We start from the raw sequence: 23,283 nt of genomic DNA on the forward strand, positions 1-23,283 counted from the left end.
ATTCTCACTAGTACATTCATGTTTGTGCACCATTCATCCTGGTACATGTATTTTTGTATGCATCAGGGCCATGGGGTCAAGCCCCATGTTGGCCAAAAGGAATATTGCATTGCAAAGGCTTGGACGAGATGACCCTCCCAACTCTTCAATTCTAGGATTACTTGGCCAAAGAACTGCATTGCAATATTCAGAGATTAGCGAATTTTGTAGGATGACTGCGTTTTGACTCTCATGTTGTTTCAGAAGGTTCAAATGAGGCAGGGTCAGCCTTCAATGCAAACTGAATTAAATCCCCCAGCCCTGTCTGTGGCATCCTCCTACACCCTCTGCAAGAACCTCGGAAATACCAGGAGGAAAAAACTAAGTATACAAAACAGTTGTTGCGGTCTATTAGTTATCATAATTTCACAGTGATAGGTTGATTTTTGAATGAATGAACAAACAAAAGAACAAGGCTGATGCTTGCTTCAGAGCCTTCCTTCATTTCCAGGGGGCTTCTATTAGGATTGCTAAATATCACCAAAAACAGACGGGGAGATTTAATAGATTGTACACATATCTGAGGCTGCTTCCGACTTTGTTCTTGCCGCATGGTGTTTGTAACTGAACTCTCCCCCCTGCCGTCCCTAAGGCTGTCTTGGAATCTCTCTCTCTCTCTTTGCCTGTTCCTCCCATCCTTTTGAAAGACTTGAAAGGGCCTGTAGCCTCTTATAAATCAATGTCTCTCTCCAAGATCTTATTTACTGGCTTCTTCTGCCTCTGCAGTCAGTGAAACCTATAATTGTTTCTTGGACAATTCTAAAAATACAGTGCATTATTAGAGAGCACAACAACTCCTGCCTTAAAGAGAGCACTGTACATTCGAGAGAAGAATGATGCAGTTACTGTACCGCAAATGCTAAAATGTTTCCTGTTACTAACAGCAAGCTCAAAATGCAGGACTTTTGACCTCTTTATCAAGTTCAGCCATTAGCTTCAGGATTGTTTGAGAATTGTCTTAATGGATTGGGCCAAAATATGATACTCTGTCTCCGAAGATGCCCAAACAGTTATCTGTGGGAAGTCCAGATGTTCCTGTTGTCTTCCCCAACATCTGTAATCAGAAGAACAGCCTCTGAAGGTGCGGAATTCCTTTGGATATCATGGCTCATGATAACAAGCTTTTAAACTTCTTTAATAAACAAACAAACCCTAATTTCTGGAATTCACTCAAAAGGCAAATTCTGTAAATTAATTATACTTGGTTCATCTGATTTCCACGCAGCAAGAGTTAATCATGAGGACATATTAAAGCCCTGCTGGATCAGGCCAAAGGCTCATCTAGTCCTGCATCCTGTTCTCACAGAAGACAACCAGACTTTTATGGGAAACCCAGAAAGAGAACCTGATTGCAACAGCACTTGCTATTCCCAGAAAAGGTTATTCAGTAATGCTGCCTCCAACAGAGATTTAGGGGCTGGTGGGAATACCTTGATTGGCCCTTATAACCCCTTGTTTTTTCACCTTCTGCACACTGCTGAGACTAATTCAACTGGCATCTGGGGAGTAGCATGGGTTGGTTGCTCCTGAATCACTGAGTACAGGCAGGTGATTAATTTGGGGAGAATACCTTTAGGTATGCAAAGGCATTATTACTGTGCTGGTCCCTAGGGTTACCCAGGAGGCATAGTCCATGGTTCAAAGGTTCAGGGTCGAGGCAGTCTGAAGTAGCCAAAGCTGGGAGCAGGGTAGGGCATCAGGTGAGGTCAGGAACAGTTGCATAGGTCAGGAACAGGTGCGTAGGTCAGAAGCACAGGCATGAAAGCCAGGCAGGTACACTAGCAGGGTCTAACAACCAACAATGTTGCTCCTGCAACCCGGGGCGGGGTTTGGCCACCTTTTATCTAGAACGTGGTAACGGACAGCCCCGATCCCCTGGCAACTCACTTCCTCACCTCGCCTGGAGGCGAGCACTCCTCCTGCAAGTACTCAGGTCTCTTTTTCTATCAGCCCTGAGTCTCTGCAGCTCAGGAGATGCCGGGGGATTACTGGACCCAGGAGCCGCCTCAGCCCCAGCCGGCAGTGGGCCAGCTGCTGGTGACGACCCAGTTGATGGCAACGAGGTATCCTTTGCATCTGGAACCAAGGCAGGCTCAGGCCCCAGACTCGGCTCAGCTGATGCTTGCTGCAGAGGAGGTTGAGCGGACTGAGGCTCCTCAGGACCAGGCCCCAAATTGGTTCAGCCGATGTCCCAGGCAGAGGGTCCAGTACAGGCTGCGATTCCTCTGGCTCCGAGTCCGAGCCCAAGTCCCAGGCCATCACAACTAGGTTAAGGGGAATCTTTAGGGATCTTCCAATGCTTTATACCTGGTGGGACGTCACAGGTAGGGTTGCCAGACTCAATAGAGGACAGGACTTCTGTGCCTTTAATTGCCCTGCTCTCTTTTGAGTCTGGAAACCTTAAAGAGAAACCAGCAGACCCTTTGTTTAATTTCCAAGCTATTTATCTACTTGCACTTTGACATGCTTTCAAACTGCTAGGTTGGCAGGAGCTGGGACTGAGCAATGGGAGCTCACCCCGTCACAGGGATTCAAACCGCTGACCTTCTGATCAGCAAGCCCCTAGGCTCTGTGGTTTAACCCACAGCGCCACCCGCTGTGTTTACTGATGGCCAAATATATAAATTTAGTTAATAAAAGCGATAATATTCACTCACGTGCTGTTTTAGTTTTTAGCATTTTTCAATGATTTTCATCAATTCTGACTTTTTACATTTTACGTGTTCTTGATAGCTGCTTTGTTTTAGATAGAAAAGTTGGATGGAAATGCTTGGAGATGAAGATATGCATAACTAGATATACATAACTATATTCTCCAAAAAAATTCAAGGAGTAACAAGAGCCCTGGGACCTCAAATAGAATGATGCAGTCCATGCCAAGGAAAACATTCAGATTTCTTCAGATATATATCACTGGTATATGGTTGCAATCCTATGCTGGTTGCAATCCTATGCTCCCTGAGAGAATGTCATGAGGACTATTGTTGTTGTTGTTGTTTAGTCGTTTAGTCGTGTCCGACTCTTCGTGACCCCATGGACCATAGCACGCCAGGCACTCCTGTCTTCCACTGCCTCCCGCAGTTTGGTCAAACTCATGTTCGTAGCTTCGAGAACACTGTCCAACCATCTTGTCCTCTGTCGTCCCCTTCTCCTAATGCCCTCAATCTTTCCCAACATCAGGGTCTTTTCCAGGGAGTTTTCTCTTCTCATGAGGTGGCCAAAGTACTGGAGCCTCAGCTTCACGATCTGTCCTTCCAGGGAGCACTCAGGGCTGATTTCCTTAAGAATGGATAGGTTTGATCTTCTAGCAGTCCATGGGACTCTCAAGAGTTTCCTCCAGCACCATAATTCAAAAGCATCAATTCTTCTGCGATCAGCCTTCTTTATGGTCCAGCTCTCACTTCCATACATCCCACTACATGAGGACTATAGGAGAGTATAGTTCTCCCCCTCCTTAGAAAGAAAGAGAGATCCACAGGCAGAGAAGGAGATCTGCCAATGGAGGCAGCCTACTTGCAGATGCAGAAACTTTCATAGCTTATCATCTCCTCCATCATCATTTTTTCATGCTTTTGCATTTCCCACCTTCCCCCCTGCTGGTGTCAGCTCAGTAGGGCTTGTGATGGGGTGGTTTGTCCACCTCCAGTTCCCCTTTCCTCCACTTCTGGATTGCTCTGACAATAAAATTGAAACATCCAACGTAAGTTTATCTAAAACGCATTCCTGTTCCTCCAAGTCTATAAAAAAGTGTTGTTGTTTTTTATATTCCCTACATAGCTGTCAAGTTTTCCCTTTTCTCACGAGGAAGCCTATGGAGCATAAGAGAATTTCCCTTTAAAAAAAAGGGAGAACTCGACCGCTATGATTCCCTAGGGGCGTACATAATTTTAGTCTACGGGATTATATAGAAGGAAGCAAAATCGGTCTGTCGAGAGGGCTGGGATACTATTGTTTTATGAGCCATGTAACTTGGTTTCTTAAGCGAGAGCATCACCTCTTCTTCTTTTCCATAACTTTCAATACAGTTCCAATCTTGTTGAATTTAAAAATCAAAATGACCTCAGAGGTAAGTTCTGCTTTGCTCACATTGGAGCTCTTCTAGGGGGGTTTATTCTTGGAGGACGGCTGTTTGTGGCAATTTCTGTGTTACCATGGGGATTGCTATAGTAACGATTCTCCCCTAGCCCTCTATTTATTAAGTTAGTTTGATGCAAAAGTAAAGGTAGACCACAAATCCTCCGAAGACACAATAGCTTTGAAGGGATTCTGCCATTGAAGCAATCCGTGTCTTAATGCCCTGATGAAGGGGGCCTTGAGTGTCAGTTTAAAAGGACAACATTTACAGATAATTTAATACAGTCAAAGAAATGAGATTCCACAAGGTTTCCTGCGAGACTGGAAAACAACAGCTGATCTATGTCATAACACATTATAGCGTTTGACAACGTAGCAATCCTTTTACACGGCTCCCTGAGGCAGCTCCCTGCATCCCATCTTCCCTTCCTGAAGCAGGCCCCTTGCTTTACAAAGGGATTAAACAAGGTAGCAAAAAGAGCCACCTCCTCCCGAATGACTACAAGAAATTAGCCAACTTGTCACAGATACCTTGAGGAACATCTGGGGAAAGTTAAACATCTGTGGTAAGCGTGTGTGTTATTTAATGAATGTTTTAAAGCGGGGGGGGGGGAGGACCAACCTTACCAAGCCTATAACTTTCAAGGAATCTGTTGTTCAGACAAGCAGAAGGAATCTGTAATCCAGATGCAGCATTTTTGGGAATGGTAGCACGAGTACAAGCTATCCTTCTTCTTCTTCTTCTTCTTCTTCTTCTTCTTCTTCTTCTTCTTCTTCTTCTTCTTCTTCTTCTTCTTCTTCTTCTTCTTCTGCAATCACTCATATCCGAGTAAGATTGTCTTCCACAAACACAGTTTTAACAATGGGTCCGTATGTGACTGTGGAGGCCAATTCTGGATCCACATGTCCTTCCACAGTGGGGACATTGGTTTCCGGGCAGGAGTTGATCATGGTGTGGATTTGCCAAGCGTGCCTTCCTCTTAGCACATTTCTCCCTTTCATCTGTTCTCAACTGGAGCACTCGCAGGCCAGTGTTTCCCAGTTGTCAGTGTTTATACTACTTTTTTTTTTATTTGCCTCCGTATAGTTAAAGTTATGGTTTTCCCAGTAGTGATGTATGGAAGTGAGAGCTGGACCATAAAGAAGGCTGATCGCTGAAGAATTGATGATTTTGAATTATGGTGCTGGAGGAGACTCTTGAGAGTCCCATGGACTGCAAGAAGATCAAACCTATCCATTCTTAAGGAAATCAGCCCTGAGTGCTCACTGGAAGGACAGATCATGAAGCTGAGGCTCCAATACTTCAGCCACCTCATGAGAAAAGAAGACTCCCAGGAAAAGACCCTGATGTTGGGAAAGACGGAGGCCACAAGGAGAAGGGGACGACAGAAGACGAGATGGTTGGACAGTGTTCTCGAAGCTATGATCATGAGTTTGACCAAGCTGCGGGAGGCAGTGCAAGGCAGGAGTGCTTGGCGAGCTCTGGTCCGGGGCCGGCTCTAGGTAGAGTCCCGGTGGCGTGGTCAGGGGTCCCCTTTACCTTTACCTTGGTTGTCAGGGACGTGGGTGGTGCTGTGGTCTAAACCACTGAGCCTAGGGCTTGCCGATCGGAAGGTTGGCTGTTCGAAATTGTCTGCTGACAAACGCCGGCTCCCTCGGCCAGTAAAGCGAGAGTCGTTCGTGACTGGGCTGAATTGTCAGGTGTCCTTTACCTTTACCTTTTTACCTTGGTTGCCAAACTTAATCCATTCTGGGAGTCCATTCGACTCCCAGAGCTGTTCGAAAACCAAAACATGGCTTCCGATTGGCTGCAGGAACTTCCTACACTCAATCGGAAGCCACGTAAGCCACGTTGGACATTCAGCTTCCAAAAAACATTTGCAGATTGGAAAACCCACTTCTGGGTTTGCGGAGGTTGGGAGCCGGTTTGTTTGGGAGCCAAGCCGTTCAACAACCAAGATACCACTGTATATATTTTTGACATGCAAGTGTCTCTGATATGTACAAAATGCATAATAAAAACAAAAACAACCAAATAACGCCCCCCACCCCCAACACAAGATTTTCCTGGAGAAAGGGGGGGGGGAGAGAAAGCTGTTGGACACAGACCTGGAAAGTATCTAGAAAGTGCAGAGCAAAAGGTAAGAGTGGAAGAGCCTAGTGTCTCTTTAATAGATCAATATACAGTGGTACCTTGGTTTACGAACTTAATCTGTTCTGGAAGTCTATTTTTAAACCAAAGCGTTCTTAAACCAAGGCGTACTTTCCCATAGCAGTGGGTACACAATTTACAAAGGGAACACACTCAGCAGGAACATGTTCTGCTCATAGTTGCCAAGTCCCCCGTTTTTCACGGGAAGTCCCCAGATTTTAATCCGTTTCCCGCTGTTATCCTGAATAGGAAAAAAATCCTGGAAATCCCCTGGATTTCCTACCTGCCAGGGAGGCTCCATTTCGGGTGCCGCTCTGCCCATGCCTGGGCACCGGAAATTGAGCAGAGCGGCACCAGAAGTCATTCGACTTCCGGTGCTGCGCCGCTGCTGATCCCGCATTTTTCAGCGGGAGACTTGGCAGCTATGGTTCTGCTTCCAAAGGAAAGTTCACAAACCAAAACACCTACTTCCGGGTTTGCAGTGTTCTTAATCCAAGTTGTTCATAAACTAAGCTGTTCTTAAACCAAAGTTCCATTGTTCAAGGGTTTTGGTTTTTTTGCAGTCTGAAACCAGCAAAATAGAAATTGCATTATCACACCAGCCATTTTGGTACTGATGCCTTATGAGAGGAATTTGAATGTTTTGACACAGTCACTTTGTGCCACATTAAAAAGCAAGTGACTCGCAGACACCTCTGGGGGCCCCAAACAGCTCCAACATTTGCTAGACACACTTTTGCATCTCATTTTATCATAAACCACTTATTGCCTTTTGTAATGCTGCGGTTATTAGGTTACATCAACAGCACTCCCCTTATAAACCTCTATTGATCGTGCATGTTCCTTGGACGGCTGGCAGGGTTTCTTTCTTTCTTTTAAATATGTGGATGGAATAAATGATTTGCCCCCACTCCCAACTATTAAACTATAGGGTTATCAAGGGACGGAATAATGGCTCTTAGTGTAGCAATTATTTTTGCAGGTACTGTAGTTGGCCATGTTTAAGTGTAATTACCTAGTAATGTGGTATTTACTATGTAACTGCAATGTGTAATATTTACACCTTGTAAAATAAAATCAGGCATTTAAAAGCGCTTAATACTTTCCAGTTTTTCTTTATATTTCTGCCTTTGTTTTGCCATCAAGCAATGGTATGGTACGATGAAACCTCCTAGTCCCTCCAAATCCATAGCTTTTTAATTGTTCCAGCTTTGTGCAATGTGAGCATTGTTTAAGTTCTGAGGTGGTATTTTGCTGTATCCAGTGAGTTTGTAAATCCATGTGGTCTGCCTGCATTTTTATTCTAGATTCATGGGTGAGATTGGGAAGCCATACGGCAATGGTCTCTGAAGTGCAAAGAATCTCCTTGTTTATTTGTGGTGTTGTGAGACCTTGGAAGAAGCAACCGAGAGAGCAAACTTGCATGCCAAGGGATAGCTTAATTAAAATTGGTGAACATGAATACAGAGGGGAATGGTCCTTTAGAGTTTACTGCAGGCCCATTCCATATTGCTGTAGGTTCCAAAAACTTTGTCTAATAATCACCTGACTACTGCTCAAGCCCTTTTCGAAGAATTGAAGTGTAGAGTTGCTGGTAGTGCAACAAAAATATGTAGCATGTCCCTAAAGTCAGCTTCTGTACCTGAGGACTAGAAAGTGATGAATGCATCACCATTAAAAAAGAGAAGACATCAGTGTGGGGTGAAAAATGCAAAGAATGACAGACCAGTAAGCTCAATGTCTGTTACAGGTAAACTGATGAAAAGCATTATTGAAATAAAATGACCAAACATATAGAAGGACAAGTCTTGCTGAAGAAGAATCAACATGGCTTCTGCAAAGGTAAGTCCTGCCTCACCTGCAAAGGTAAGTCCTGCCTCACTTTAGAGTGTTAGCAAACAGCACACAGAGTGTAACAAGGACTGAGAGATTGAGGGGGGAGGGGGGGCTCATTTAATCTCACTGTAAACAAGTGGTTGTTGTTTAGTCATTTATTTGTATCCGACTCTTCGTGACCCCATGGACCAGAGCAGGGCAGTCTCGAGCAGGTCGCACGCCCTGGTGCTGAGGGGCGGAGATCGCTCCGGCACCCCCGCCCTCGCAGCATGACAAAGCCGCTTCTGGCAAACCAGAGCAGCACATGGAAACGCCGTTTACCTTCCCGCTGTAGCGGTTCCTATTTATCCACTTGCATTTTGACGTGCTTTTGAACTGCTAGGTTGGCAGGAGCTGGGACCAAGCAACGGGAGCTCACCCCGTCACAGGGATTCGAACTGCCAACCTTCTGATCAGCAAGCCCTAGGCTCAGTGGTTTAACCACAGTGGTGTACAAATAAACAGCTATGCATCACTACCCAATCTTATTCGTATTTAATCCAGGGATAAGATTATATAGGGAAGTGGTTAACCAAAGAACATAAATTTTGCCTTAGGGTGCAATCCAACCCCCCAACCCCACCCCGCCAATGGGGCTTTGTGGAGCTGTGGAGCCATTGCCGCCCCCACTGCCCAGCGGAACATGGCAGTCCTGGTATAAGAGAAAGGGGAAGGTGACTGGGCATGAAGTTGAGCCTGTAAATTATATTTTTGTTTGCTTGCTAAAGAATAACAAAGCTGCAAAAAGAAGGACTTAAAAAAAGAGAGAAAGTACCAGTATGTCCCTTCCCTTTGTGAGGATACACAAGTCACCGAGAACCAAATGCTGTTCTGCATATTCTTCTGTAAACACAAATATGTCACCAGCAGCACAAAAATTACTTCTTGATGAAAGTTAACAGGGTCACAATGCAGCTGGGAAAACATGGAGGTGAAGGGATAAAAACACCTGCGCTATCATAACTCCAAAGCTATATGGGGGGCAGGCGGAATATTATTTTTTTTTTTAAAAAAAAACACATCCCCAGTTTTTTTTCCAATTCCATCCTTGTCAAAGAGAAGAAGGAGCCCAAATTTCACATGCAGAAATGGATCTTCCTCCAACAGAATGGCTCGACATTTTAAACAAGGTATTCTGCTTCAATGCTTAACGTGTTCAGTTTGAGCACGGGGGGGGGGGGGTCCAAAATTCTGTTTCTGGAGCAAGCAAGTCATTTTGCCCAGGATATTTTCATTTGCCTACTAGCAAAAGGTAACCACAGGTGACCTACCCAAGGCAAAGCTGCCTCACCTCAGGCATGATGTAGGAGAATTCACATTAGGGTGGTCATGTGACCTACATTAAGGAGATCAGTACTCTGTTGGAAGTGCAGAAAGAGGACAGTTGCTATTTGAAGTAGTCCTCTATTTGAAGGCCTATCCAGGCCAAGTCAAGTGTAAAGAGCCCTAAGGAGAGGGATAGCAGGAGAGGTCTTGAGTTTCCCCACCATCAGTTAGCACCTGGAGAGCAGACTGAGCAGTTTGTTAAGGGTGTTGAGTGTTGTTAGAAGACCCTTCATCCCCTTAAAAAGTTGCAATTCCCATAGAGGTTTAACAACCAATTCCTCCTCCCAGGGATCTCTGGGAAATGTAGCTCCGTGAGTGGAATAAGGGTCTCAAAACACCTCTCAGCACCATTAACAAATTACAGTTTCCAGGATTCTCTGAGGGGGAGTGGAGCTGTGACTATTCAGAGTGGCATGATACTGCTTTAAATATATAGTGCAGATGGGGGTCTAAAACTAACCATACTTGCTTGGAAGATGAGTCCCAGTTATGTCCTCCTCACTTGATGTTACAGCAGGTTTGGGGAAACATTCTGAAATAACATTTATTTAATCTAAGACTAGAAAGAGTAGTAGTAGTTCCAACAAGGTTTTGCAAACCTTTTAGGAGTTGGTAGAAGAATCATGTGACCAGGCTAAAGAAAATAATACCATGGTGAAAGTTGCCCAGGCAGATACTTCATTATGCCTTGCTTGCAGAATATTGTCTCAGAACTTGGGACTGGGAGGGAGGGAGGGAGGGAGAGAGAGAGAGAGAGAAAGAGAGAGAGAACGAAAACTCGATTAGCTCTTCTCTTTGAAGGTGACATTTATTTTCAATTCTCCTTACAATAAGATGATGAAATTACATGAACTTTAAATCAAACTTTAGTGCAGCAGGATAAATAAGTCTTGCAGCTGACGGCTCTGAGCCAGCTTCGAAACAATCGCGCAGACATTACAATTTTATCATCTTAACAAATGTTTGTTTTCCATTTGCATTTGACAATGGAATTAATAAACTATTTTGCCAATTTAAGATTTATGAAACGGCTACCCCACGCCTGCCCCCCATAGCTCCCGACACCCACTTTTTTCCAATTTATAGAATTTGCATAAGGGCAAAAGAGGGGCATCCTCCTTCCTCCCCACTACACTGTTTCAAACACATTTTAATTTTCATGGTAATAAGAAATGCCCTAGACAACAATGGCCCATTGATCCGCAGCCTGCCGCCTACCTGCCCCAGAGCAAGAGAGCAATTGTTACATGTATACAAATGTACACACCCCACACCCAGGTAGCAAAATATAGCCTCTACCGGTAGCTGTTAATGCGTTCAATGATAATTAATATGCAGGGATAGCTAGTTGAGTCACACTCCGTTTTAGCCCCAGAATTGCATCTGTCAGTCCAAATACTCACTCCGTACGAAGCACCCAGGACTGAATCTAGTTAGACAGCTAAGTGAATTTAAACAAAAATCTGCAGATGCATGATAGATGCACAGGATGTTATGCCACACATGAATGACTCCTGAGCAGGCCAAATGACAGATGTATTTCCTCCGACTGCAGGCCAGGCTCCAGCACAAACCACTCTTCATTTATCAATAATTGGGCCTTAATTTTATTTGGCAGTGGTGGAGCAGCGTGCTCAACTTCCTCTCCAATAGACTAACACTAATTAGACTTTATTTTGGGAGGGGTGATTGAGGGAGGAAGCACAGGAGAGGGTCTCCCTTTATTTTTTGAAATTTCAGATTGGGATGCTGAGCTGCAAGTGCGGTTGAGATTTGATCCTTCCCAAAGAGCTGGTTTACGCTGCACCCATCAAGTGTGTTGTTGGCAGCAACGGGCTGTGGGGTGTGTGAGCTAGCTATTCTTTTTATTGAAGAATGGAGAGGGGATCTCTGTAGGGCCATCGTGTCTTCAGACTCACACAGCGTCCAGAACCATTGCCACCTCATAGGAGCAAGTGCCCTGTTTTATGAATACTTGGTAGGGCCATAGCTCAGTGGCAGAGCATCTGATTTGCAGGGAGAAGGTCCTGAGTTCAATCCCCTCTGTGGGGAGAGCAGGAAGAGACTGAATCACTGGAGTGCCCCTGTTAGTCAATGTAGACGCTTGTCCCACGCTCACCCAGACCAATGTGGACAAGCGACTGGAATTTGCGTTCTTTCTTAGCAAAGCACTTGGTTACATCAACTCCTAAGGTGCAAGTTATGTTCACACCACTTCCCACCATAGCTGCCAAGTTTTCCCTTTTCTCGCGAGGAAGCCTATTCAGCATAATGGAAAAGCCCTTTAAAAAAGGGATAACTTGGCAGCTATGCTTCCCACTTATTGGTTGCTTAGGTAATCTACAGGTGAAACTCGGAAAATTAGAATATCATTGAAAAGTGCATTCATTTCAGTAATGCAACTTATTATTTTTTATTTCTTTTGGAAATTCCAGAGTAATAAAACAAATAGTTACAATCATACAAAAATAAACATTGCTATGACACTTCATAAATTACATTCCATTTATAATTGACCCGCCAAATGACAAATAATTACAATTACAACAAATAAAGTTTTAAGTTGCGTTACTGAAATAAACGCACTTTTTGACGATATTCTAATTTTCCGGGTTTCACCTGTACCTCTGCAGACCTGTGCTCCGTCTCAGAGAGCTGGAGTACAGTAGTGGCCAAAATTGTGGAAACCTTTTGGGGGAAAGTGTATTTCCAAGGTTTGATGGCTCATAAGACCTGATTGGCTCTCTATACACTCATGCTCATTGGCTACATTCAAATGAAGGAAAGCTATTGCATATCAACCTAAGTAAGTTGTGCTTCCTTTTTCTGGTTATTTGGCTATAACTTTTGATAGAATCAGATAATTGAACAAACCTTGTTGCATTACATTCTTCATTAAATTACCTTTCCATTGATATATAATTTTATAGTATTACTCCCCCCCCCCAAAAAAAAGTTGTGTTATGAGCCATCAAACCTCAGAAATACACTTTCCCCAAAAGGTTTCTACAATTTTGGCCACTAGTGTACCAGCATAGCTATGCCACTTCATGCTTTCTGAACCCCCTTTGTCTGACGTGGTGTGTGCAAGCACATGTCGGCTTCTCCTCACTCACAGCTTCAGCTGCTCCCATTGCTTCAAGTCCCTCCTTGCTCATGGAGACAGCGGAGGAGAGGATGGAGGGGATTCCAAAGGCATGGCAATCTCTGCACCTGCCACAGACTCCTTCTGCTCTTTTCCCACCTCCTTCCCCCTCTGCCTCTGGCTGCTTGGTCTCTTCCTCATGGCTCCCCTCTATTTCTACCCCTGGCAGCTGCCTCACAGGCGGCACAATTGTTGCTGTTGTTGGCGTCCGTCTGTGTCTGTCTCGGGAGAGGATGGAGTGCGCCTCCAGGGTGAAGTAAAACTACTGGGAAATCACAGCACCTGCTGAGGCTGCAGAGACCAGAAACTCATAATTGCTGCCTCCAGCATTGTTTTTGCTACATTAGCAGCACCAGAGTGACCTCTCTGAGATTATCAGAAGTGAAATCCTGTCAAAGAGAGGCATTATCAGAGGAGCAACAAGGAAGCAGCTCAGGTGTGGACTAACCTGTAGCTGGTGGACATTTATCCTGGACTCTGCAACTCCTGAGAGCCAAAAAGGCATGCATAAAGCTACAAAAGGGCCGTGTTCCCTCCTCACCTTTGGCAGAGTGATATAATCTCTGTGCCTAGCACAGCTGTGCCATGCAGGAGCTGGGCAAAGCAGCAGCATGGAAGTGCCAACAGCTGCTAATGACAGATGTTGGTGATGTAAGGAAAAGGAAGGAACATTTTATCGTATGTGGTGGGAATGCAAATGCATTAAAAATATTGGGAAATGATATACAATGAATTGAAAAAAATGTTTAAAATGAATTGTGCCTTATGAGGAACGGCTTAGGGAGCTGGGTATGTTTAGCCTGGAGAAGAGAAGGTTAAGGGGTGATATGATAGCCATGTTCAAATATATTAAAGGATGTCATATAGAGGAGGGAGAAAGGTTGTTTTCTGCTGCTCCAGAGAAGCGGACACGGAGCAATGGATTCAAACTACAAGAAAGAAGATTTCACCTAAACATTAGGAAGAACTTTCCTGACAGTAAGAGCTGTTTGGCAGTGGAATTTGCTTCCAAGGAGTGTGGTGGAGTCTCCTTCTTTGGAGGTCTTTAAGCAGAGGCTTGACAGGCATTTGTCAAGAATGCTTTGATGGTGTTTCCTGCTTGGCAGGGGGTTGGACTGGATGGCCTTTGTGGTCTCTTCCAACTCTATGATTCTATGATTCTATGAATTTTGTCAAACACCCTGAAGCCTTTTTGTTAGGTATCTCAAATCAAGAAAGAAATCAAAAGAAAAATGGACATTATTTATGTATGCTACAACAGCGGCAAGAATCTTGATTGCACAATATTGGAAGATGGAAGAAATACCATCAAAGGAACAATGGCAAGAAAAGCTGATGAACTATGCAGAATTGGCTAAGCTAACAGACAAACTATGAGAGAAGGACAAAAAGGGCTTCAAAAGAGTCTGGGGAACCATTTACAGTGGTACCTCGGTTTATGAACACAATTGGTTCCGGAAATCTGTTCATAAACTGAAGCGTTCATAAACTGAAGCGAACTTTCCCATTGAAAGTAATGGAAAGTGGATTAATCCGTTCCAGACGGTCCGCGAAGTAACCGTTCATAAACTGAAGCGAACTTTCCCATTGAAAGTAATGGAAAGTGGATTAATCCGTTCCAGACGGGTCTACGGAGTACTTAAACTGAAGCGTTCATAAACTGAAACATGGGTGTAATTGGTTCCGGAAGTCTGTTCATAAACTGAAGCGTTCATAAACTGAAGCGAACTTTCCCATTAAAAGTAATGGAAAGTGAATTAATCCGTTCCAGATGGGTCCGCGGCGTTCATAAACCGAAAATTCATAAACCGAGGTGTTCATAAACCGAGGTTCCACTGTACAGTTTATTTGCAGAAACAACAGAATGGACTGGATTCATTGGCAGGATTTGAATAAACTTTCACAACTTCATTTGAGTAACAGATATTTTAGAAGAATGATAGGGGATTTTATTTTTGTGTAGGGAAAGCAGGATACGATAAATAAAACTAAATAACTCAGCAGAGGGGGAGTTGAGGGAAGTCCAGAGCAAAAAGTAAGGTTACCGTAACTTCCGTCATAATGCTTCAGTATGCTGATGACAACGTAGTGTGCGCACACTCAGAGGATGACCTCCAAACCATCCTAAATATCTTTGCAGAAGCTTACGAAAAGCTTGGCCTATCACTCAACATCCAAAAAACCAAAGTGCTACACCAACAAGTACAAATTAACCCCTCTGCAGCGCCACAAATCCAACTCAGTGGTGTAGTTACCTTTCCACAAGGGCCAACATTGATGCTGAAATCCAGCATCGCCTGAGCTCTGCGAGTGCAGCTTTCTCCCGATTGAAGTGCAGAGTGTTTGAGGACTGGGACATTTGCAGGGAAACCAAAATGCTTGTTTACAATGCTATTGTACTACCAACCTTACTATATGCTTGTGAAACATGGACCACTTATAAACACCATCTCCAACTCCTCGAAATATTCCATCAACGGTGTCTCCGGAAATTTTTACACATCACTTGGGAAGACAGGCGAACTAATTACTGAAAGAAGCAAAGATCACCAGTGTTGAAGCAATGATTCTTCAACATCAACTTCATTGGACTGGTCATGTTGTGTGGATGCCTGATGATCGTCTTCCAAAGCAACTACTCTATTCCAAACTTTAAAATGGAAAGCGTAATGCTGGTGGTCAACAAAAGAGGTTTAAAGACTGTCTCAAGGCAAGTCTAAAAATATATAGTATAAACACTGACAACTGGGAAACACTGGCCTGCAAGTGCTCCAGTTGGAGAACAGCCTTTACCAAAGGTGTCATGGGCTTTGAAGACACTCGATCTCAAGACACAAGGGAGAAACTTGCTAAGAGGAAGGCACGCTTGGCAAATCCACACCGTGATCAACTCCCGCCCGGAAACCAATGTCCCCACTGTGGAAGGACGTGTGGATCCAGAAGTGGCCTCCACAGTCGCTTACGGACCCTTTGTTAAAACCATATTTATGGAAGACAATCTTACTCGGATATGAGTGATCGCCAAAGAAGAAGAAGAAGAGAGGAGGAGGGGAGGGAGAATAATTGTAAATAACATGATGAATGAGATGTGTATCATTAATTGTTATAAAATTCAATAAATTTTTTTAAAAAAAACAAAAAAGGAAGTGCCAACGGCTGCTGCTGCACGGACATTTGGAGTGGGGTCAGATTCCTGGATCAGCAGGAGAGGATGAGTTACTAGCTCACGTTGGCACAGAGGTTTTTCACAGGATCTTATCACTTTGATGCAGCTTCTCATAGGATCATGCCATTGGCCTTCAAAAGGCGAGGTTTGTTCAAACAGCAGTAGATGTCCCGCAGAGGACTGTCTTTCAAAAGGACACATGAGCCAACTATTCCAGGAAGGCAGAATTAGCTGTGGTGGAAATGAACAAGTCACAGTGGGCTTCTCAAAGGGTCAAAAATTGCATAGATGTCAACAGACAACAGACAATACAAAACAGCTTCTGCGGGACAGCTACCTGAGGATGCAATGGAGACAGAGAAGTGGGTCTTTATTGCTGCCCTCACACAGTGAGCACAATTATGTGGTCTGTCATGCTAGGTTGCCACTTGCACCCTAGCCATAGCCTGGCCTGTTTGAGTAATTTCTATGTTTTTAGGAGGTCTTGTTTTTATCTGAAAGCCACTGTGGGTCCTATCAGGGAAAACGTTGGTGTATATTATAGGTAGGTAGGTAGGTGGGACCCAGGTGGCGCTGTGGGTTAAACCACAGAGTCTAGGGCTTGCTGATCAGAAGGTCGGTGGTTCGAATCCCTGCAATGGGGTGAGCTCCCGTTGCTTGGTCCCAGCTCCTGCCCACCTAGCAGTTTGAAAGCACATCAAAGTGCAAGTAGATAAATAGGGACCACTACAGTGGGAAGGTAAACGGCATTTCCGTGTGCTGCTCTGGTTTGCCAGAAGCAGCTTTGTCATGCTTGCCACATGACCTGGAAGCTGTCTGCGGACAAACGCTGGCTCCCTCAGCCTATAGAGCGAGATGAGCACCGCAACCCCAGAGTCAGACACGACTGGACCTGATGGTCAGGGGGCCCTTTACCTTTAGGTAGGTAGGGTACTCTCATAGAAAATCACCATTTTATAGTTCAAACTGGGAAAAATAAATACAGTAAATGGACAAAAGTACTGTACAAAGATTCACAAAACATTTAGGGGTATATGTACCCCTGCGTCCCCCCAGAAAAAAGCATTAGATAGATAGATAGATGATAGATAGATAGATAGATAGATAGATAAAAAAGCATTAGATAGATAGATAGATAGATAGATGATAGATAAACAGATAGATGGTAGACAGATAGATTTATAATAATGCAGACAAGAGTTTCACTCTGGAGCTAAAATCCCTTCTACAATTGCCTCAAATCAAATTTAGCTGACAGAAAGTTCAATGGTATAATCTGTGGCTAGTGCCCCCCCCCCCACTACCCATACTATGTTTTAAGTCCAAAAATACAGTTACTATCAAATGATTCTTTGTCTCCAAACATCGTAACTTAGGTGACTGGCCCCCTTTGCGGAGAAGGATTTAGCCCCAGGTTAGCATTAAGCACTTCTGATTTGCATGAGGAATCAGTGGGCTCTTGAGTTCCCTTTGGTGTTTTTAGCACAAGGCAACACTGTGTGTTGTTGGCATTGACTACATCACTGTAATGTTCCTGCGGGCTGATTGCTATGCCCAGATGATCAGTTGGAGCTTTCTGCCTGAGCCAATCTATGGTATAATTGAAGAGGAAGGAAGAGGAACAAAATTCAACCTGGTTTCACCCCACTAGTGACGCCAAATTCAACAGAGAGCTTTCCATATGGTTCGGCACAAGTTAGGTAATTTGTATATATGACGCTGTAATAAACTGAATCTCCTCAGTTTCAGTAGCTAGCTCATCCTGCGATCTCATCACAAATGGAGCAAAAAGTGGCAGCAGGATGAGCAACAGTGAAACCGTTTTAGTTTGGCTGGGTAAATCTGGGCCTACAAGCTAAATAGCAGGTTTCCATACGGGATTCAACTTAGCTTTCAAAAAAAAGCAACTGCTTCCTCGTTTGATTTCACATCCCTATTGTAGTTTGCAAAGATGCAGTTTTCCTCAAAAAGCACACACCTTGATTGGATTTTGACCAGGGTTGTTGCAGCCCCTCTTCAACCCAAGAATTTCAAACTCCAGCGTTAGTTTAGCACACAGAGGCAATGTGGTGCCCCCAGCTGTTGTGCCCTCCAGTTCCTATTATGCTCAGCCAGCATGGCTATGGTCAGGGATCATCACCTCTGACGATGGAAACTATCCCCCAAAACGTTGGGTGGTCAATGTGTTGACTACCCTCGGTTTAGGAGTCATTTTTAAGACTGCCAGTACTTCCACATTAGACAAAGTATCAGCGAGGCAATGCACTCTATCACAAGAAAGTGTGCTTAGAAGAGAGGGGTGCATTCTCCACTCAGCAAATGCCCATGGATCTAAACCAGGCATCCCCAAACTGCGGCCCTCCAGATGTTTTGAGCTACAACTCCCATGATCCCTAGCTAACAGGACCAGTGGTCAGGGATGATGGGAATTGTAGTCCAAACCATCTGGAGGGCCAAAGTTTGGGGATGCCTGATCTAAACCCACACTCTTTGCTACCTACGTTCTAATTTAGAAGGAGCAAGCAGGTCCCAACATTGGAAAGTTGCAGTGTATCCTTGGTGTGCATATGTTACCTGAGCCTGTGGATGAGAAAGTTGAAATCACAAATGTTAACCTCAAATTCAGGTCTTACTTCATGTGCAAATGGTCTACTTTGGCCTCGCATCGTGCACAATTCATTTCTTTGGCTGGCTGGTTTGGGGACTTTTAAAAGTGCAACCAGCCTGCTTGTAAGTCCATGGAGTCTTCTAAATTTAACAGAGTACTTTATTTTTGCTACATTCTGTCTGCTTCATAATAGCATTTGTTGTATCTGGGGAGAGCAATCCAAGCCACAGATTGAATGGAATGCTAAACTATGCGAGTTCCAAACCATCCTCAGGTTAAGGGATTTGCAGTGGCAGCTAGGAACGTGTATAGGACAAGCCACTCACATACATCTGTATGAAATCAATATGCGCCCCATCATGGCTGATTAACTACAGACCAAAAAACAGGTTGGACATACAGATGCAATGGAAACATGACAAACCAAATACACTTTTAATGTATATGTTATAAGAGCTGGTGCTCAATGTATTTGACTAGAATGCAGAAGGCTGGGTTCCCTGTGGCAGCCTAGACATGACCATCAGTTATTAGCTCCCTCATCAATAAAAATATAAGAACAAGGATAAGAATACAGTGGTACCTCGGTTTATGAACACAATTGGTTCTGGAAGTCTGTTCATAAACTGAAGCGTTCATAAACTGAAGCGAACTTTCCCATTGAAAGTAATGGAAAGTGGATTAATCTGTTCCAGATGGTCCGCATAGTACTTAAACTGAAGCGAACTTTCCCATTGAAAGTAATGGAAAGTGGATTAATCCGTTCCAGACGGGTCCGCCGAGTACTCAACCTGAAGCGTACTTAACCCGAAGCATGGGTGTAATTGGTTCCGGAAGTCAGTTCATAAACTGAAGCGTTCATAAACTGAAGTGAACTTTCCCATTGAAAGTAGTGGAAAGTGAATTAATCTGTTCCAGATGGGTCCATGACGTTCGTAAACCGAAAATTCGTAAACTGAGGTGTTCATAAACAGAGGTTCTACTGTATTATAATGGCCATTGTACAGGCAAGCAGAATAACTACTGTTAGAGATAGACAAAACTATATCAATTTTTGTTTTCTCAGTTTCTCATTTTTCCAAACTTAAGTTCTACAAATCTCTACATGAGTTTACTTTTTTTTAAAAAGAAAAGCTCTCATGGTAATTCATCAGCATTTTAGTGCAAATTTCTCATAATGTACCCATTTTCTTACGCAATTTTGCCCGACATATAAATTTTTTTGCAAGCAGCTTTCCCCATAATATATTGCATGTTTGTATCTTATGTTCAATAATGTGTGCATTTGTATGTACAATTCCCCTAATGAGCACATTTTTATGCAAGTTATTTGCTCGGAGAGCTGCATCACAAGTTTCAGACAAGTGAGAATTAGGTAAGTCCACAATAAAACCCTAACCAAACCGAATTTCTCCTCTCTCCCTGAAGGCAGTAAAACATATTGTAAATAATGGTGCCACCGTGGGGAATAAAAAAGAACAGTATTTCCCCACTAAGCATAGAAAAAACATATATGATGAAAACTTTTTTCAACACAAGACCAAGTGTGATGATGTTCATGTCAAGCACAGCCTGAGAAGGAAAGCTTTGCAGTCCTGATTCTCCTAGAATTTTGTTCAGTGCCCTGAATGGTCTCCAGTCTGTGGAATACTGGCAACGTCTTTGCGATTGCCAGCAGATTTTTGCCCTTTGGGTTTGCTGTGTTATAAACTGCCTTTGAATGCAGCACGGTGCTTGGAGGACGTGTTAACCATTCTGTTAGCGCTGCTCTGCGCTGCAGTTTACAGCTACACCGGCAGTGATCCTTGGAGGCCTTGCTCCTTTCACTGGTACAGTTCTCCAAACTGAAGCAGAACATGGCGACGGATTGGAAGCGGAAAGAGGAAGCAAGCAGGGAGTAAGCCTTGTGTCTCAATGCTGAAAATCATGATCGTCGTTCCCAGGTGGGCGCCTGCTTTTGAACTGTGCCACTTCTGACTATAACATGGGGAGGAGAACTTATGCCCTGCAACAGAGAAAAACACGACTCCTGGCTGTGATAGCTATGCTCTGCCTCCATGAATACCAATTGCTGGAAACCGCATGTGCTCATGTCCTGCTTGCAGGCTTCCCACAGCTAGACTGGTGACTGGGAGTGGCCGCTGAGACCACATAACACTGGTCTTGAAAGATCTACATTGGCTCCCAGTATGTTTCAAGCACAATTCAAAGTGTTGTTGCTGACCTTTAAAGCCCTAAATGGCCTTGGTCCAGTACACCTGAAGGAGCGTCTCCACCCCCATTGCTCTGCCCGGACACTGAGGTCCAGTGCCTAGGGCCTTCTGGTGGTTCCCTGGCTGCGAGGAAGCCAAGTTACAGGGAACAAGGCAGAGGGCCTTCTCGGTGGTGGCGCCTGCCCTGTGGAACGCCCTCCCAACAGATGTCAAAGAGGAAAACAACTACCAGACTTTTAGAAGACATCTGTTCAGGGAGGCTTTTAATGTTTAATAGATTACTGTGTTTTATTTTTCTGTTGGAAGCCGCCCAGAGTGGCTGGGGAAACCAGCCAGATGGGCGGGGTATAAATTTATTATTATCATCATCATCATCATATCTAGCTGGCCGCTGTGGGAAAAGGATGCTGGTCTAGAGGGGCCATTTGCCTGCTCCTGCAGGACCCTTACATTCCTGCTCTCATAAATATACTTAACTGCCTGGGACCAAGGCTAGGGTTGAGAACCTTTGTCCTTGATGTACTCATAGAATCGTGGAATCATAGTGTTGGAAGAGACCACAAGGGCCATCCATTCCAACCCCCTGCCAAGCAAGAAACACCATCAAAGCATTCTTGACGTATGCCTGTCAAGCCTCTGCTTAAAGACCTCCAAAGAAGGAGACTCCACCACACTCCCTGGTAGGAAATTCCACTGCTGAACAGCTCTTACTGTCAGGAACATAGCTGCCAAGTCTCCCGTTTTCCCCGGGAAAACCCCTTTTTTCTTACCTTTTCCCGGTGGTCCCCCGTATCACTTCGTCTCCCGTTTTTCTCCATTATTTTCTCCTGCCGGCGGCCATTTTTTTATTTCCAATTTGCCCTTCTATGGGCACCAAAAATGGCCACCGCCAGCTTCAAAAGTCGCATCTACGCAGGTCCGGAAGTGCATAGACGTGACTTCCGGTGTTGGCGGCGGCCATTTTGGTGCCCATAGATGGGCGAAGCGACACCGGAAGTTGCATCGGCACACTTCCTGACATGCGTACAAGCGACTTTTGAAGCCGGCGGCGGCCATTTTGGGTGCCCATAGAAGGGCAAACAACACCGGAAGTTACATCGACGCAACTTCCGGTGTAAAATGGCTGCCGGTCCCGGATTCTGCAGTCCGGAACTTGGAAGGTAAGGTCAGGAAGTTCTTCCTAATGTTTAGGTGGAATCTTCTTTCTTGTAGTTTGAATCCATTGCTCTGTGTCCGCTTCTCTGGAGCAGCAGAAAACAACCTTTCTCCCTCCTCTATATGACATCCTTTTATATATTTGAACATGGCTATCATATCACCCCTTAACCTTCTCTTCTCCAGGCTAAACATACCCAGCTCCCTAAGCCGTTCCTCATAAGGCATCGTTTCCAGGCCTTTGACCATTTTGGCTGCCCTCTTCTGGACACGTTCCAGCTTGTCAGTATCCTTCTTGAACTGTGGTGCCCAGAACTGGACACAGTACTCCAGGTGAGGTCTGACCAGAGCAGAATACAGTGGTACTATTGCTTCCCTTGATCTAGATGCCATACTCCTATTGATGCAGCCCATAATTGCATTGGCTTTTTTAGCTGCTGCATCACACTGTTGACTCATGTCAAGTTTGTGGTCTACCAAGACTCCTAGATCCTTTTCACATGTACTGCTCTCAAGCCAGGTGTCACCCATCCTGTATTTGTGCCTTTTTTTTTTTTGCCCAAGTGTAGTACTTTACATTTCTCCTTGTTAAAATTCATCTTGTTTGCTTTGGCCCAGTTGCCTAATCTGTTATTTATTTATTTATTTATTCATTTATTCCCCGCCCATCTGGCTGGGCCTCCCCAGCCACTCTGGGCGGCTTCCAACAAATACCAAAATATCACAGATTAAAAACTTACCTAAACAGGGCTGCCTTTAGGTGTTTTCTAAATGTCAGGTAGTTGTTTATCTCCTTGACCTCCAATGGGAGTGCGTTCCACAGGGCGGGTGCCACTACTGAGAAGGCCCTCTGCCTGGTTCCCTGTAGTTTTGCTTCTTGCAGTGAGGGAACCACCAGAAGGCCTTCGGCGCTGGATCTCAGTGTCCGGGCTGAGCAAAGCGGGTGGAGACGCTCCTTCAGATATATAGGACCGAGGCCATTTAGGGCTTTAAAGGTCAGCACCAACACTTTGAATTGTGCTCGGAAACGTACTGGGAGCCAATGTAGATCTCTTAGGACCGGTGTTAAGGTCATTTTGAAGTGTGATCCTGTCCTCTGGGGTATTAGCCACCCCTCCCAATTTGGTGTTGTCTGCAAACTTGCTCAGGATGCCCTCAAGCCCATCATCCAAGTCATTGATAAAGATGTTGAATAAGACTGGGCCCAAGACAGAACCCTGTGGCACCCCACTAGTCCACTACTCATTTTCCACAAGGAGAAAGGTTGTGCGTCTATATGTCTGCTTTTGTTAGAGAGAGCAATCAAATATTCGATGAACTCCCTGTAATTTGAAATGGTGAAGTCCAGAAAGAGAACATCATACATAGGTACAACCATGTAGCTTGGCCTCAATCCTCATTCACTGTGGAGGAAATCAAAAGGCCTTTTCACATGTTCAAATGGCTTCAGTTTTGAAATGTGGCCACTGAGTCCCAAGGCCATAGCATTGTCCCACGACTGGGATGGCAGATGCTTAATGCAGAAGTACG

The sequence above is a fragment of the Zootoca vivipara genome, chromosome 11 (assembly GCF_963506605.1).
Source record: "Zootoca vivipara chromosome 11, rZooViv1.1, whole genome shotgun sequence".
Taxonomy (NCBI): Eukaryota; Metazoa; Chordata; class Lepidosauria; order Squamata; family Lacertidae; genus Zootoca; species Zootoca vivipara.